Here is an 18,508-nt window from a genome sequence, read left to right on the forward strand (position 1 = left end):
TATGTTTTAAAGCTTTTTGTCACTTATTATTGCCTTTATATGGTTGATTTTTTTTTAATGACACCTTTTGATTCCTTTCTTACCTCCTTTTATGTATATTCTATAGATATTTTCCTTGTGATTACGATGGGGTTTTCATATAATATCCTAAAGTAATGACCATCTATCATAAATTGTTGGCAACTTAACTTCAAATGCATACAAAGCTCTACTTGTTTATAGCAACCCTCAGTTATGTTATTGATGTCACAAATTACATCTATATATTTTGTGTACCCATTAATCTAGATTTATCATTTTTTATGCACTTGTCTTTTAAATCCTGTAGGAAACAAAAAGTAGAGTTACAAATCAAATTACAAATACTATTTTTTAATATTTGTACATTTATTTACCTTTACTGGAGAACTTCTTATTTTCATATGACTTCAAGTTACTAATTTCTTTTCATTTCAACTTGAACAACTCCTTAGCATTTCTTGTAGCTTTAGTGGTAATGAGCTCCTTCAAATTTTCTTCATCTGGGAATGTCTTAGTTTCTCCCTCATTTATAAAGGATAGTTTTGCCAGACTCTTGGTTGAAAGGTTTTTTTTTTTTTCTTTTAGCAATTAACATATATCATTCCACTGCCCTGTGGGTCTATTTGAGTTTATTCTGCTTGGAGTTTATTCTGCTTCTTGGATTAGTGTATTTATGCCTTTCCTCAATTTGGGGATGTTTTCAGCCTTTCTTTCCTTCTTTCTTTCCTGCTTTCTTTCTTTCAAAATTGAAGTATAATTTAAAATGCTGTGTTACTTTCTGGTGTACAACAAAGTGATTCAGTTATACATATATATACATATTCTTTTTTATATTTTTTTCCATTATGGTTTATTACACGATAGTGAATATACTTCTCTATGCTATACAGTAGGACTTTGTTGTTTATTTTATATATAGAAGTTTGTATCTGCTAATCCCAAACTCCTTATTTATTCCTCCCCCACCCCCTTTCCCCTTTGGTAACCATACATTTGTTTTCAATGTCTGTAAGTCTGTTACTCTTTCGTAAATAAGTTCATTTCTGTCAGATTTTAGATTCCACAAAAAGTGATGTCATATGATAGTCATTATTTCTTCAAATAATCTCTCTGTCCTTTTCTTTCTTTCCCTTCTGGTACTCCCATAATGCATATATGGGTCCACTTGATAATGTTCTGTAAGTCCTTTAGGCTCTGTTCACTTTTTTTCATTCTTTTTTCTTTTTGTTCCTCAGAACTGATAATTTCAAATGACCTGTTTTCAAGTTTGCTGTTTCTTTTTCTCCCTCTCTGAGTCTGCAGTTGAATCCCTCTAGTGAATTTTTCAATTCATTTTTTTGTATTTTTCAGCTCTAGAATTTCTTTTTGAATCTTTTATAATTTCTGTCTCTTTATTGATATTCTCATTTTGTTCTAATATCATTTTCCTAATTTCTTTTAGTTCTTTGTTCATGGTTTCGTTTAGCTCTTTGGGCATATTTAAGACATTGTTTTAAAGTCTTTTTCTAGTAACCCTGATGCATGTGTTTCTTCAGAGACTGTTTCTGGAGATTTATTTTGTTCCTTTACATTAGCCATGTTTCCTCTATGTGCCTTGTAACGATTTTAAAAATTTGGGCATTTGAAAAAATTGCAGTCTCTCTCAGTCTTTGTAGACGAATGTGGAAGACCTTTACTAATTAGAGAAGTCCTTACTCTTGAGATTAGCCTGTAGTGAAGGCTTAAGGTCTTCTCAAACCTTTTCAGGACATGTGTTCTGTCTCTATGCTTTTCTCGCCCCCACGCTTTATTTCCTGGTTGATTTATTTATTTAATTTTTTACAAGTTACAATCTAGTTTTTTATTTTACTTATTTATTTAAAATTTTTTTATTTTATATTGGAGCATAGTTGATTAACAGTGTTGTTAGTTTCAGGTGTATAGCAAAGTGATTGTTATACATATATCTATTCTTTTTCAAATTCTTTTCCCATTTAGGTTATTATAGAATATTGAACAGAGTTTGCTGTGGTATACAGTAGGTCCTTGTTATCTATTTTATCTATTTTAAATATAGCAGGGTATACATGTAAATCTCAAACTCCTAATCTATCCCCCCACCCCCACCTTTCCCCCTGGTGCCCATAAGTTTGTAGTCTAAGTCTGTGAGTCTGTTTCTGTTTTGTAAATAAGTTCATGTGTTCATTTTTTTTTCAGATTGTGCATATAAGTGATATCATATGATATTTGTCTTTCTCTGTCTGACTTACTTCACTTAGTATGATAATCTCCAGGTCCATCCCTATTGCTGCAAATGGCATTATTTCATTCTTTTTAATGGCTGAATAATATTCCATTGAGTATATGTACCACGTCTTCTTTATCCATTCATCTGCCAATGGATATTTAGGTTCCTTCCATGTCTTGGCTACTGTAAATAGCACTGCAATCAACATTGGGGTGATGTATCCTTTTGAACCATGTTTTTCTGTGGATATATGACAGAGAGTGGGATTGCTGGATCTATTTATAGTAGCTCTATTTTTAGTTTCTTAAGGAACCTCCATACCATTCTCCAGAGTGGCTGCACCAGTTTACAATCCCACCAACAATACAGCAGGATTCCTTTTTCCCCACACGCTCTCCAGCATTTATTTGTACACTTTTTTTGATGATGGCCATTCTGACCTGTGTGAGGTGATATCTCATTGTAGTTTTGATTTGCATTTTTCTAATAATTAGTGACTGAGCATTTTTTCATGGGCCTCTTGCCCATCTCTATGTGTTCTTTGGAGAAATGTCTTGTTTAGGTCTTCTGCCCATTTTTTGATTGGGTTTTTTTTGTTGTTGTTGATATTGAGTGCATGGGCTGTTTGTAAATTTTGGAGACTAATTTCTTGTTGGTCATATTGTTTGCAAATATTTTCTCCCATTCTGAGAGGTATCTTTTCGTTTTATTTATGGTTACCTTTGCTGTGCAAAACCTGTTAAGATTAATTAGGTCCCATTTGTTTATTTTTTCTTTTTATTTCCATTACTCTAGGAGACAGCTCAGAAAAGATAATTGATGCCATTTATGTCAAAGAGTGTTCTGCCTATGTTTTTCTCTAAGTTTTATAGTATCCTGTCTTACATTTAGATCTTTAATCCATTTTGAGTTTATTTTTGTATATGGTGTTAAAGAATGTTCTAATTTCATTTTTTTACATGTAGCTGTACAGTTTTCCCAGTACCACTTATTGAAGAGACTGTCTTTCCTCCATTGTATATTCTTGCCTCCTTTGTCATAGATTAATTGACCATAGATGCATGGGTTTATTTCTGAGCTTTCTATCCTGTTTCATTCATCTATATTTCTATTTTTGTGCCAGAACCATAGTGTTTTTATTTGTTTGTGTTTTTTGGGTTTTATTCCATGTCTAAATGAGTGTTTATTTTCTCTTCATTTTTTTTTTTTTGCGGTATGCGGGCCTCTCACTGTTGTGGCCTCTCCCATTGTGGAGCACAGGCTCCGGACGCGCAGGCCCAGTGGCCATGGCTCATGGGCCTAGCCACTCCGCAGCATGTGGGATCTTCCCGGACTGGGGCACGAACCCATGTCCCCTGCATGGGCAGGCAGACTCTCAACCACTGTGCCACCAGGGAAGCCCTCTCTTCATTTTTTTTAAAAAAAATTTTCTTGGAGTATAGTTGATTTACAATGTTGTGTTAGTTTCAGTTGTACAGCAAAGTGAATCAGTTATATATATACATATATCCACTCATTTTTAGATTCTTTTCCCATATAGGCCATTACAGAGTATAGAGTTCCCTGTGCTATACAGTAGGTCCTTATTAGTTATCTTTTTTTTTTTTTTGCGGTACGCGGGCCTGTCACCGTTGTGGCCTCTCCTGCTGTGGAGCACAGGCTCCAGACGCGCGGGCTCAGTGGCCATGGCTCACGGGCCTAGCCACTCCGTGGCATGTGGGACTTTCCTGGACCGGGGCATGAACCTGTGTCCCCTGCATCAGCAGGCGGACTCAACTACTGCGCCACCAGGGAAGCCCTAGTTATCTATTTTATATATAGTAGTGTGTATATGTCAATCCCAATCTCCCAGTTTATCGCTTCCTGCCCCATCCCCCGCCCCCCTGGTAACCATAAGTTTGTTTTCTACATTTGTAACTCTGTTTCTGTTTTGTAGACAAGTTCATTCTTTCCCTTATTTAGATTCCACATATAAGTGATACCATGTGATATTTGTCTTCCTCTGACTTAACTTCACTCAGTATGACAATCTCTAGGTCCATTCATGTTGCTGCAAATGGCATTATTTCGTTCTTTTTTATGGCTGAGTAATATTCCTTTGTATATATGTACCACACCTGCTTTATCCACTCCTCTGTTGATGGACATTTAGTTTGCTTCCATGTCCTGGATATTGTAAATAGTGCTGCAATAAACACTGGGGTGCACGTATCTTTTCGAATTACAGTTTTCTTCAGATATATGCCCAGGAGTAGGATTGCTGGATCATATGGTAGCTCTATTTTTAGTTTTTTTAAGGAACCTCCATACTGTTCTCCAGAGTGACTGTACCAATTTACATTCCCACCAACAGTGTAGGAGGGTCTCCTTTCTCCACACCATCTCCAGCATTTATTGTTTGTAGATTTTTTTGATGATGGCCATTCTGACTGTAAGGTGATACCTCATTGTAGTTTTGATTTGCATTTCTCTAATAATTAGTGATGTTCAGTATCTTTTCATGTGCTTTTTAGCCATCTGTATGTCTCCTTTGGAGAAATGTCTGTTTAGATCTTCCACCCATTTTTTGATTTGATTGTTTTTTTTGATATTGAGCTGCATGAGCTATTTTTATATTTTGGAGATTAATCCCTTGTCATTTGCTTCATTTGCAAATATTTTCTCCCATTCTGAGGGTTGTATTTTCATCTTGTTTATGGTTTCCTTTGCTGTGAAAAGCCTTTAAGTTTAATTATGTACCACTGTTTTATTGTTGTTTTTATTTTCATTACTCTAGGAGGTGGGTTGAAAAAGATCTTGCTGCAAGTTATATCAAAGAGTGTTCTGCCTATGTTTTCCTCTAAGAGTTTTATAGTATCCTGTCTTCCATTTAGATCTTTAATCCATTTTGAGTTTATTTTTGTGTATGGTGTCAGGGAGTGTTCTAATTTCATTCTTTTACATGTAGCTGTCCAGTTTTCCCAGCACCACTTATTGAAGAGACTGTCTTTTCTTCATTATATATTCTTGCCTCCTTTGGCAAGGATTAGGTGACCATAGGTGCATGGATTTATTTCTGGGCTTTCTATCCTGTACCATTGATCTATATTTCTGTTTTTGTGCCAGTACCATACTGTTTTGATGTCTGTAGCTTTGTATTATAGTCTGAAGCCAGGGAACCTGATTCCTCCAGCTCCGCTTTTCTTTCTCAAGATTGCTTTGGCTATTCGGAGTCTTTTGTGTTTCCATACAAATTTTACAAAATTTTTGTACTAATTCTGAAAAATGCCATTGGTAATTTGATAGGGATTACACTGAATCTGTAGATTGCTTTGGGTAATATAGTCATTTTCACAATATTGATTCTTCCAATCCAAGAACATGGTTTATCTCTATCTATTTATGTCATCTTTCTTTTCTTTCATCCGTATCTTATAGTTTCCTGAGTACAGGTCTTTTGCCTCCTTAGGTAGGTTTATTCCTAGGTATTATTTTTTTGATGTGATGGTAAATGGGATTGTTTCCTTGATTTCTCTTTCTGATCTTTTCTTCTTAGTGTATAGGAATGCAAGAGATTTCTGTACATTCATTTTGCAGCCTGCAAGTTTATGAAATTCATTGATGAGCTCTAGTAGTTTTCTAGTAGCATCTTCAAGATCTTCTATGCATAGTATCATGTCATCTACAAACAGTGACAGTTTTACTTCTTTTTCAATTTGGATTGCTTTTATTTCTATTTTCTTCTCTGATTGCTGTGGCTAGGACTTCTGAAACTATGTTGAATAATAGTGGTGAGAGTGGACATCCTTGTGTTGTTCCTGATCTTAGAGGAAATGCTTTCAGTTTTTCACCATTCAGATGTTTGCTGTGGGTTTGTCATATATGGCCTTTATTATGTTGAGGTAGTTTCCCTCCATGCCCACTTTCTGGAGAGTTTTTATCATAAATGGATGTTGAATTTTGTCAGAAACCTTTTCTGCATCGATTAAGAGGCTAATATGATTTTTGTCTTTTATTTTATTAATGTGGTGTATCACACTGATTGATTTGCAGATATTGAAGAATTCTTGCATCCTTGGGATAAATCCCACTTGATCATGGTGTATGATCTTTTTAATGTACTGTTGGATTCATTTTGCTAGTATTATGTTGAGGATTTTTGTGTCTATGTTCATCAGTGATATTGTCTGAATTTGATATCAGGGTGATGGTGGCCTCGTAAAATGAATTTGGGAGTATTCCTCTGCAATTTTTTGGAATAGTTTCAGAAGAATAGGTGTTAACTCTTCTGTAAATGTTTGATAGAATTCACTTGTGAAGCCATCAGATCCTGGACTTTTGTTCGTTGGGTGTTTTTTTCGTTGTTGCTGTTTTTGTTTTTGGCCATGTGGCACAGCATGCAGGATCTTGGTTCCCCAACCAGGGATTGAACCCCTTCCCCCCTGCAGTGAAAGTGCAGAGTCTTAACCACTGGACTGCCAGGAAAATCCCTGTTGGGAGTTTTTAAGTCACAGTTTCAATTGCAGTACTTGTGATGAGTTTGTTCATGTTTTCTATTTCTTTTTGGTTCAGTCTTGGAAGACTGTACCTTTCCAAGAATTTGTCCATTTCTTCTAGGTTTTCCATTTTATTGGCATATAGTTTCTTGTCGTAGTCTGTTATGATCCTTTGTAATTTTGTGGTGCACATTGTAACTTCTTTTTCATTTTTAATTCTGTTGATTTGAGCCTTCTCCCCTTTTTTCTTGATGAGTCTGGCTAAAATTTTATCAATTTTGTTTACTTTTTCAGAGAACCAGTTTTTAGTTTCATTGATCTTTTTTATTGTTTTCTTTGTTTCTATTTCTGCCCTGATCTTTACGATTTATTTCCTTCTGCTAACTTTGGGTTTTGTTTGTTCTTTCTCTAGTTGCTTTAGGTATTAGATTAGGTTGTTTGAGATTTTTCTTGTTTCCTGAGGTAAGATTGTATTGCTATAAACTTCCCTCTTAGAACTGCTTTTGCTGCATCCCATAGGTTTTGGATTGTTGTGCTTTTGTTTTCATTTGTCTTTAGGTATTTTTTGATTTGCTCTTTAATTTCTTTAGTGATCCATTGGTTGTTTAGTAGGATATTGTTTAGCCTGCATATATTTGTGTTTTTTACATTTTTTTCTTGTAATTTATTTCTAATTTTATTAATGGCATTGTGATCGGGAAAGTTGCTTGATATGATTTCAGTTTTCTTAAATTTACTGAGGGTTGCTTTGTGGCCCAGCATGTGATCAATCCTGGAGAATGTTACCTGTGCACTTGAGAAGAATGTGTATTCTGTTCCTTTCGGAGGGAATGCTCTATAAATACCAGTTAAGTCTATCCGGTCTAATGTGTCATTTAAGGCCTATATTTCCTTATTGATCTTCTGTCTGGATGATCTGTCCACTGATGAAATTGGGGTGTCAACTCATTATTTACCAGGGGATCTTTGCAGAAACTAATGCCTGTGGCCTGCGATTTTTATTTTGGCTGGCCAAAAAATTAATTCTGTTATTTCACTAACACTCTGTGGGTTAGTACATTCAATATTCACACCTGAGGGCTTCCCTGGTGGTGCAGTGGTTGAGAGTCCGCCTGCCAATGCAGGGGACACAGGTTCGTGCCCCGGTCCGGGAAGATCCCACATGCCACGGAGCGGCTAGGCCTGTGAGCCATGGCTGCTGAGCCTGCGCATCTGGAGCCTGTGCTCTGCAACAGGAGAGGCCACAGCAGTGAGAGGCCCGCATACCGCCAAAAAAAAAAAAAATTCACACCTGACACACCTGTAAAGTCTAATTTTTGTGAAGTGTTGTCTTCAGTCCACTCTTCTATAGAAGCAAAGGAGCATTCTCCAGCACCATGAGTTTCATTTTCACTTTCCATATCAGAATCAATCACTAAAGTTTTTTGTCTTTTTATTGGTCTAATATTCACATCATCTGAATCAGAACTATATTCTGAAGAGCTATAATCTTCTGAGACACTAGTATATATGTTGCTTGGACAGTCAGAGCAAGTATCTGCATAAAATTCACCGAAAAATTCTTTTTTACTCAAAATTTTGCAATGCGTCGTTTTTGAAAATTTTACGTTTATAATACAGGCTTGGAACAAAAGCGTAACAGAGCAAAATGTGAATGATAATGACAATCATAAGTTGTATAATGAACCCTTCATCAATTTTAAGCTCTAAGAACTTTACGGTGATGTTAATTGTATCACACTCTAAGAATGTATTGATACGTCTCTGGCCAATAACATTCGGGTATCAAAAGATGTATTAATATGTCTCTGGTTAATAATGTGTTAAAGTCCCCAGCTACTGTTGTAGTACTGTCTATTTCTCCTTTTATGGCTATTAGTATTTGCCTTATATATTGGGATGCTTTTATGTTGGGTGCATATATATTTATAATTGTTATATGTTCTTCTTGGATTGAGCCCTTGATCATTATGTAGTGTCTTTCTTTGTCTCTTGTAACAGTCTTTATTTTAAAGTCTATTTCATCTGACATGAATATTGCTACTCCAGCTTACTTTTTATTTTCATTTGCATGGAATACCTTCTTCCATCTCCTCAGTTTCAGTCTGTATGTGTTCCTTGCTCTGAAGTGAATATCTTTTAGACAGCATATACCTGGGCTTTTTTTTTTTTTTTTCCTCATATCCATTCAGGCAGTCTGTATCTTTTGGTTGGAACATTTAATCTGTTTACGTTTATGGTAATTATCAATATGTATGTTCTTATTGCCATTTTATTTTTTTTTAAGATTTTTTTGACGTGGACAATCTTTAACGTCTTGAATTTGTTACAATATTGCTTCTGTTTATGTTTTGATTTTTTGGCTGCGAGACATGTGGGATCCCAGCTCCCCGACCAGGGATCAAACCTGTACCCCCTGCATTGGAAGGCAAAGTCTTAACCACTGGACCACCAGGGAAGTCCCCCTATTGTCATTTTCTTAATTGTTTTGGAGTTGTTTTTGTAGGCCTCTTTTTCTTCCCTTCCTCTTTCATCTCTTGTGATTTGATGACTAAAGGAACATCTATGAAAGAAAATTTTGTTTAGTGTTGTGTTTGGATTCCTTTTTCTTTTTTGTATGTGTATCTATTGTAGATTTTCAGTTTGTGGTTACCATGAGGTTTCGATATAACAGTCTATATATAAACAAGATTGTTTAAGTTGCTGGTCTTTTAATTTCAAATGCATTTCCAATATCCTGCATTTGTGCTGTCCTCTTCTCACAGTTGTGGGTTTTGATATCATATTTGTGTGCAGATGATTTCCCACCTTTATTTTATGTTTCCTTTACTGGTGAGCTTTTCCATTCATAATTTTCTTATTTCTAGTAGTGGCCTTTTGTTTTCTGCTTAGAGATGTTCCTTTAGCATGTGTTACAAAGCTGGTCTGGTGCAACTTAATTCTTTTAGCATCTGCTTGTCTGTAAAGCTTTTGATTCTCTGTAAAATCTGAATGAGAGCTTTGATGGGTAGAGTGTTCTTGGTTTTAGTTTTTTCCCTTTCATCATTTTAAATATGTCATGCCAATCCCTTCTGGCCTACAGTTTCTGCTGAGAAATTAGCTGATAACGTTATGGGAGTTCCCTTGTATGCTATTTGTTGCTTTTCTCTTGTTGTTTTTAATATTTTTTCTTTGTCTTTAATTTTTGTCGATTTGATTACTGTGTTTTGGTGTGTTCCTCCTTGGGTTTATCCTGCCTGGGAGAGTCTGTGCTTCCTGGACTTGGGTAACTGTTTCCTTTCCCATGTTAGGGAAGTTTTCAGCTGTTATCTCTTCAAATATTTTCTGAGGCCCTTTCTCTCTCTCTCTTCACCCTCTAGGACCCCTGTAATGTGAATATTGGTGCATTTAATATTGTCTGAGAGGTCTCTTAGACTGTCTTCATTTACTTTCATTCTTTTTTTCTTTATTCTGTTCCAGGGCAATAATTTCCACCATTCTGTCTTTTAACTCACTTATCCATTCTTCTGCCTCAGTTACTCTGCTATTGATTCCTTCTAGTGTATTTTTCATTTCAGTTATTGTATTGTTCATCTCTGTTTGTTCTTTAGTCCTTCTTGGTCTTTGTTAAACATCTTTTGTATCTTCTCAATCTGTGCCTCCATTCTTGTTCTGAGATCTTTGATCATCTTTACTATCATTACTCTGAATTCTTTTTCTGGTAGATTGCTTATCTCCACTTCACTTAGTTGTTCTTCTGGGGTTTTATCTTGTTCCTTCATCTGGGATGTATTCCCCTGCTGTCTCATTTTGTCTAACTTTCTGTGATTGCAGTTTCTGTTCTACAGGCTTCAGGATTTTAATTTTTCTTGCTTCTGCTGTCTGCTCCCTGGTGGATGAGGCTGTGCAGGCTTTCTGGTGGGATGGTCTGGTTCCTGCCCTCTGGTGGGTGGAGCTGGGTCTTGTCCCTCTGGTGGGTGGGGCTGTGCTCAGGAAGACATTAAGCAGCCTGTGTGTTGATAGGTGGGGCTGTGGTTCCACCCTGTTGGTTATTTAGCCTGAGGCACCCATCCCTGGAGCCTACAGGCTTTTGGGTGGGGCTAGGTCTTGGGGAGGAAACCGTGGCCTCCAAGAGGGCTCATGCCAATGAGTACTCACCAGAATTTCTGCTGCCAGTGTCTTTGTCCCTGCAGTGAGCCACAGCCACCCCCTGCCTCCACAGGAGACCCTCCAATTCTAGCAGGTAGGTCTGGCCCAGTCTCTTATGAGGTCACTGCTTTTTCCCCCTGGATCCTGGTGTGCACAGGACTTTGTTTGCACCTTCCAAGAGTTGAGTTTCTGTTTCCCCCTGTCCTGTGGAATTCTTGCAATCAAACCCCACTGGCCTTCAAAGCCATATGGTCTGCATGCGCCTCCTCCCATTGCCAGAACCCCAGGCTGGGAAGCCTAAGGTGGGGCTGATGACTTTCACTCCTGTGGGTGTACGTCTGTGGTATAATTATTTTCAAATTTGTGGGTCGCCCACCCGAAGGATATGGGATTAGATTTTAACATGATTGCGCCCATTTTACCATCTTGTTGTGGCTTCTTCTCTGTCTTCGGATGTAGGGTATCTTTCTTGATAGATTCCAGAGTTATTTTTGTCAATGGTTGTCCTAGAGGTCTCTTAGACTGTCTTCCTTTTCATTCTTTTTTCTTTACTCTTTTCCAGCAGTTCGTTGTGTTTTTGTAGGAAGGTGTGAGGTCACATCCTTCTACTCCATCTTGATGGCCAGTCACCCCTGGTTGTTTTTAAATGGCTTAGTTTCCCAGTCACACATCAATTTCTTCTTGGGACCTTAGATATTCTATTGTATTCCTCTACCCATGATCAATCTCTTGTCTGTACGTATCCACAAGTCTGCAATCCACCTGCAGTTTTTACACACCATAGTACCCACCACTGACTTCTGTGGCTTCCAGTCTGATGTCCAAGCTATGCCACCATTTCCTGACTAAGGTTCAAGTCGGGCAAGATAGATTCCAGTTCCTTGGGAATCCCACAGACAGGCCTTAACTTTGCAAGCAAATTTCACTGTCAAGATAGATTCCAGTTCCTTGGGAATCCCACAGACAGGCCTAAACTTTGCAAGCAAATTTCACTCTGTTCTTTCCAGCCCAAGAGAGGGAACTGGGAATTGGGCCATGCCATGGACTGAATGTTTATTCCCTCCTACCCAGTTCAAATGTTGAAACCCTAATGCCCTACTGTGATGGTATTAGGAGGTAGGGCCCTTGGAAGGTAATTAGGTTTAGATGATGTCATATTGTGAGTGCCCACAACATGAAAAGTGCCATTATAAGAAACGGAGGAGACACGAGAGCTCCCTCTATCCACCATGTGAGGATACAGCAGCCATCCGGAAGAGGGCCCTCACCAAAGCCCAACCGTGCTGACAATATGATATCAGAGTTCCCAGCCTCCAAAACTATGAGAAACAAATGTCTGTTTTTTGAGTCAACCAGTCCATGGTATTTTTTTTTAATTACTATTTTTTTTTAAATTTATTTTTGGCTGTGTTGGGTCTTCGTTGCTACACACGGGCTTTGTCTAGTTTGTGGCAAGTGGGGGCTACTCTTTGTTGTGGTGTGCGTGCTTCTTACTGCGGTGGCTTCTCTTGTGTGGAGCATGGGCTCTAGGCGTGCAGGTTTCAATAGTTGTGGCATGAGGTCTCAGTAGTTGTGGCTCGTGTGTTCTAGAGTGCAGGCTCAGTAGTTGTGGTGCAAGGGCTTAGTCACTCGTGGCATGTGGGATCTTCCCAGAGCAGGGATTGAACCAATGTCTCCTGCATTGGCAGGTGGATTCTTTTTTTTTTTTTTTTTTGCGGTATGCGGGCCTCTCACTGTTGCGGCCTCTCTCGTTGCGGAGCACAGGCTCCAGATGCGCAGGCTCAGCGGCCATGGCTCACGGGCCCAGCCGCTCCACGGCATGTGGGATCTTCCCGGACCAGGGCACGAACCCGTGTCCCCTGCATCGGCAGGCGGACTCTCAACCACTGCGCCAACAGGGAAGCCCAGCAGGCGGATTCTTAACCACTTCGCCACCAGGGAAGTCCCCATGGTATTTTTTTTTATGGATGCTTGAGCAAACTAAGACAGTCCGCTTCCTTCTGTCCTTGCTACAAGGACGTGGAGGGGATGGGGCAAAGGTGAGTAAAAGCCCTGGGAAATTTCGTATCATCTTGCTTGAATGTGGCTTTTTCTTGATTGAGCATTTTCTTGGCTGCTGTAGATTTTTAGCTAGTTTCCAAAGCTCCTGTGAAGTTATCTTAATCAGTGTATGGTTGTTTATTTGATAATTCTGTAGGGAAATGAGCGCCTGGAGCTTCCTAGTTTACCATCTTGCTGACATCAACCGTCCTTTTCATAATTTAGAATGTTTATTTTGGAAAGTAAGGGATAGCATATAGTGAATCCAAGTATGATACATTAAAGTGAGTATATTGGTTTACCTGGGTGTTTTGAAAGTTGATATATTTAATGAATATTTAATCAATATAATGAATATTTTAATATCATAATTTTATAAAAATGATAAATTTCTAGTAATTCACGTATTTGATTACATAGTTCACTATGTTCACTGTCAAATATCCTGAAGTGTACATGATAAACAGCCAAGTTTCATGCCTAAGTATATATATATACAGGGACAGTCCTGAGCAGTTACAAAATATGGTTTTGTAACAAGCACAGTGTTTTTTCATATATAACAAATGCATTATTTCCTTGTGCGTGAAATGCAAATTTGCAAATTGCATCCAGGAACTCATCAAATCTGCTAGATGAATTATGTAATTCAATTTGGCAAAATTTCTGCTCACAGCACAAATAGTTTTCTTTGGTTTTCTTGGATTCTGTTCTAAGAAGGAGGTAGCTGGAAAAAAGTGAAAAATTACAGGATATGATTCATAAAAATCCCACATCTTTTTTGTGTGCTTGTACATTCTTTTTTGAGGGAAAATGTTTTTGTCCCACAGCAATGATTCCTCTTCCTTCTCAGTAAGTACTTTTTAGTTGGACAGATACCCACGAACAGTATATCCAAGGTATTCAAAGAATGGTAGCCAAAATGAGAGGAAGATGCATGTCATTTAGCATCTAGAAGAACATGTAGCATATTCATTAAATCCCTTTTTCACCAGAAAGGAATGTGAAGCCTGAACTTTAACATGGCCACAGTATGTACTAGAGAGCAAAGAAATGAAACCTCAGCTATGTATGCTCCTGCCAAGCATTAGCCCAAATCTTTCACTCTCTGACATGTGATGGGTATCTGTTTCCCTGTCATGTTTTGAGAGAAAAGAAAATATTGCCCATGTAACCCTATCCTCATTTCTAAGGTTCAGGCAAGTGGTACTCACTACTATTTCTTCCTCTTTTCACTTGCAGCCAACAGTGAGATTAAGCATACACACCAAAGAAAGGACTACCAGCACTGCATTGTCAGAGGCCATTTAATAATTAAGAGTAGTCACATCTCTGCTGATGGCCTATGTGCTTCTTTCTTTTCTCTCTTGAAGCAGCTGGCAAACCCTTTCATCCTTTTAGTTTGTGAAAAACTCTTAATGGTAGTAGCTACTCATTACCCAGAGTGAGGAGTTCTCTTAAGCAATGGAATGACCAGCAGATTCAGAAACTAAAGTATAAATTTCATGCATATAAATAATTCACACAGTATCAGAGCTAATGGGAACCACACAGATTAGATATCTGATGCTCTCATTTCATAGAAAGAGCCTGAGACCACTTCTAATGCTGTCAGTGTGAAGGACCAGTTAAGCTGCAACACTTCTGTCATAAAGATCAAGAAATGCTAAATGCAATTGTCTGTTAAATGTATGGATAAGTTCACCAAAACTAAGGAAACCTCCAAGTACCAGGAATGAAGAAGGCACAGAAAATAAGAGCAGCAGGTGGGAGAGCTAATGCTGCCATTGGCTTGGGATGGGGTTGTGGGGAGTTGCCAGTACAAGTAACCCAAAGGCTTATGTTTTAATACGTATATAGAGATAGGAGTTGAGTATTTGGAACTTCCTGAGGTAGAGAATTGGAACTGTGAAACCTATCCTGTACACACATGTTCACAATTAACCTAGGATCCTTGAAAGGCTGCCCTCTAAGTGGTAGGGTAGACTAAAAAAAAAAAAAAAAAAAAAAAAAATGCCCACTGACAACAGAATGACAAGAAGGAAGCTGGTAGTTTTTTGTGGATACTCGGGAGGAAAGAAAATTTCTCCTGGGAAGTGGTAAGCCTGCACATAGATTTATTATTTATATTCTTGTTAGTCATATGGTCAAAGAACCCATAAGTAGCAAAATAAGCAGAAAAATTGTCCTAAGTGGTAAAAACCCCTGGGATCCCTGCCAGAAGAAAATATAATAATGCTAAAGAGGGATATGTCCTCAGTTCAGATAACATGGAATTCCCACAGGTAAAAGCCTACTGAAGATGAGTTCACAACAAAATTTTTTCAGAAGAGTAAATAAACTAATATGAGCAATGCCTAAGTACTTGAGGCCATAGAGAACTCTGATAGATACTATAAACTAAATGTGTAGAAGACGATTGAAACGTAAAACAGGAAGTGTAAGTAATAAGAAAATAAGACACCAGAATAGTGGAATATTGAAAAAGAGGTGCATATATCTTTTTAAAATGAATAATGTAGTCTTTGAAAGTTAAAATTCATAGTATAGAAATGCATAAAATTAGGCCTGAAAAGATTTGAGGAATTATGCAGAGGGAAGTATAAAAAGACAATGCAATGGAAAATGTAAAACCAAGTTTATGGAGAAAAAGTATAGAGTGAGGCCTATCAATATGTGTCTAATAAGAGTTGTATTAAATACTAGAGAAGAAGGGAATAGAAGATAGGGGGAGCTATTTCCAATCATAAATAGCCTAGAATACCCAGAATAGAGGAAAGAATTTCATTTTCAGATTTAGAAAACTCATTAAGTCCCTTGCAGGATAAACACAAAGATCATACGTGCTCACAGAGAAGATCTTAAAAGATCTAGAGAGAAAAAATAGATTACTTTCAAAGGAATGATAATTAGGCAATTGCAGACATCTTGAGAGTGAAAGTAGAGTTAGGAATACAATAAAATGATGCTATCACAGTGCAACCTAGAATTCTATACCCAGCCAACATATCATTTAAGAGTAAGGCCCCCCAAAATACATTTTAGACAGGGAAAATGGAAGCTGATCATCACTCCAAGCCTGAAAGAAGAAAGAAAATGGGTGCAAGCAAGCAAAATTGTTGTGCAAAGAAGTTGGCAAACATGATGAAACAATAATTATTGACTTACTACTATTGTTGTTTTAAATGGAAAAATATTAATCACTGATATATAACAATTGTTTTAAATAAGTTTAAGGTTTCAAACAAGGTGAAAGTAAATACTAGACAATAATGAGACATAAGATAAAACAGGGTATATAGGAATCAATGTAATTTAAGGCTCTTGTATTCTGAAAAGGGAAAGTAGAGATGTATGACTAAGGTAATTGACTTTAAGTCAATAATGAGTAATCACTAAAATAATAGAAACATCATGTATAACTATCCTAAAAGAACAGAAGTAGAATGTTTAACTTTGAAAGCATTAAAGGATGAAAAAATGAAGGAATTAAGACCATGAGAAATTTACCCATTGTCACAAGCTAGTTCTTTGTAGAAGTGGGTCTGGAAACTAAAAGTGTGTATTTCCAGTTCTGCATTATCTTCTCTGGGAATACTCTGGAAATACATCAACCAAATTTGAATTTTTGTAGAGTAAATAAGATTTATGTATTTGCCTGCTTTTAAAGGTTTGTTTTTTAAAGCTCTAAACACTTGACTCAACTTGCTCTCAACAGAGAGGACAATGATTTTGTAACACAGATTATAGTATAGGGCTCCATATACTTTCCCATTCACTTTCCATTGAGCTTAAAGGAGTAGTGACAAGAAGGAACTATTTCATAGCATCTAACAATCCTTTCATAAATATTCATCAACTGCAAATCTGTGTTTATGGCTCTGTCGGATTGCTGGGTTGAACCTAGTAGTCTCTTGCAAGAGATGGACATATATGTAACCATAGAAAGAAGTTAGAATGCATTTAGTTAAGTATGGGCCAAATTTTAAACTGGGGAAATTATAACTTCAAAATGGAAGAATAGTTTTAATGGCACAGAGACCCCCTCCCCTATAAATACATTCTGTCTGATGAGGGTGTTATAGTCTATCAGGGTTTGGGTTCTGATGAAAGAACTGAAAGTACTGCTTATTAAGATTAGTGCTTTGAAAAGTAAAAGAGGTTGAAAATTACGTTTCATTAAAGGGCAAATGAAATAAACCAGAAGTGGTTATTGAAGAACTTGATTATCTGGGGCCTGATGTACCAAAAATTATAATTAAATGATTTTTAAAAAAAAAAAATACTGAGAGAAATGCAAATGACTGCAATTTAGAAAGCAATTTCTAAGGGGATTTTTAGGATGTCTATAAATCTAATCTTCTATCTTTCTAATTCTCAACATTAGATATTGAATATTGACATTAAGGATGGTAGACATTAGGGATGAAAGGGACATTAACAACACCCTAAATTGTATCTACTCTCTTAATAGACCTTTGCCCAAATCTTCCTGTGAATATGATACATAATTTAGACAACAAATATTTCTTGAATGTATTCTATGTCTGCCTCTATGTTATAATTCTATGGAGAAAAAAAAACAGGTCACAACTTTTTTTAAAGCCTTAGTATCGTACTATTCTAAACTCAAATCTCTGATTAAATTTCTTTTGCAGTTATAGAAGGGGGAGCTTTAATGAATTTTTCATTTCTTTTATATAGTTATATTACCCATTTTCTTGCTATTCTCCATGCTATTACAAGAATAATACTGAATATATGTGACATAATAGGCATTCAGTGAATGTTGACTACATTGGATAAAATATTTTGGGTAGCAGTAAAGTAGATGGGCTTTTTTTTTCTGGTATTTAAGCCTCAATTTCCTCATCTATTAATTTACTCACCTCACGAGTATTTTGAGATTTAAATGGGAACACAGGGTAAGTGTTTAATAAATATTAATTTTTTAAGGATAAAACAACTAAAACAAACATTAAGCAAAGAGAAAAATTAAAAATAATGTACTAAGAGTATACATTTTAAAAAGAAACAACCACATTTAACATGGACATTAAAGTCTTCACATCCAATTAAGAATAACTCATAAATATATAATTTATTATTAAAATTAGTTTTACAGACTTCCCTTGTGGCACAGTGGTTAAAAATCCACCTGCCAATGCAGGGGACATGGGTTTGAGCCCTGGTCCAGGAAGATCCCACATTCCATGAAGCAACTAAGCCCGTGTGCCACAACTACTGAGCCTACACTCTAGAGCCCGTGAGCCACAACTACCGAGCCCACATGCCATAACTACTGAAACCCACGCGCCTAGAACCTGTGCTCTGCAACAAGAGAAGCCACCGCAATGAGAAGCCCGTGCACTGCAACAAAGAGTAGCCCCTGCTTGCCACAACTAGAGAAAGCCCATGTGCAACAACGACCCAATGCAGCCAAAAATAAATAAATTTATAAAAAATTATTTTTACTACATCATTAAATTGATTTACTTTATCACATTTTAAGTCTTAAAATCATTTTTAGGAAAAATTCTTTTGAGGGAAAAGCAAAATATATATGTGGGACTATGTAAAAATTTAAATGTACTATATAAGCTTTCAATACAGGATT

The 18,508-nt window shown here is 37.0% G+C and overlaps 1 long non-coding RNA gene across 2 annotated transcripts in view; it reads left to right on the top strand.

Annotated features, from left to right (window-relative positions):
- The window catches only part of LOC141279530 (uncharacterized), a 129,064-nt gene that overhangs the window by 66,968 nt on the left and 43,588 nt on the right, over positions 1-18,508 (top strand). Inside the window, exon 1 of one of the 2 annotated variants that reach the window (XR_012333921.1) lies at positions 10,745-10,945. The exons of the other annotated variant lie outside the window; for it this stretch is intronic. This is a non-coding gene — a long non-coding RNA (uncharacterized lncRNA). Of the gene's footprint in view, positions 1-10,744; positions 10,946-18,508 lie in introns of those variants that run through there. 2 annotated transcript variants of the gene reach the window in all.

Source organism: Tursiops truncatus, chromosome 9 (genome assembly GCF_011762595.2).
Source record: "Tursiops truncatus isolate mTurTru1 chromosome 9, mTurTru1.mat.Y, whole genome shotgun sequence".
Lineage (NCBI taxonomy): Eukaryota > Metazoa > Chordata > Mammalia > Artiodactyla > Delphinidae > Tursiops > Tursiops truncatus.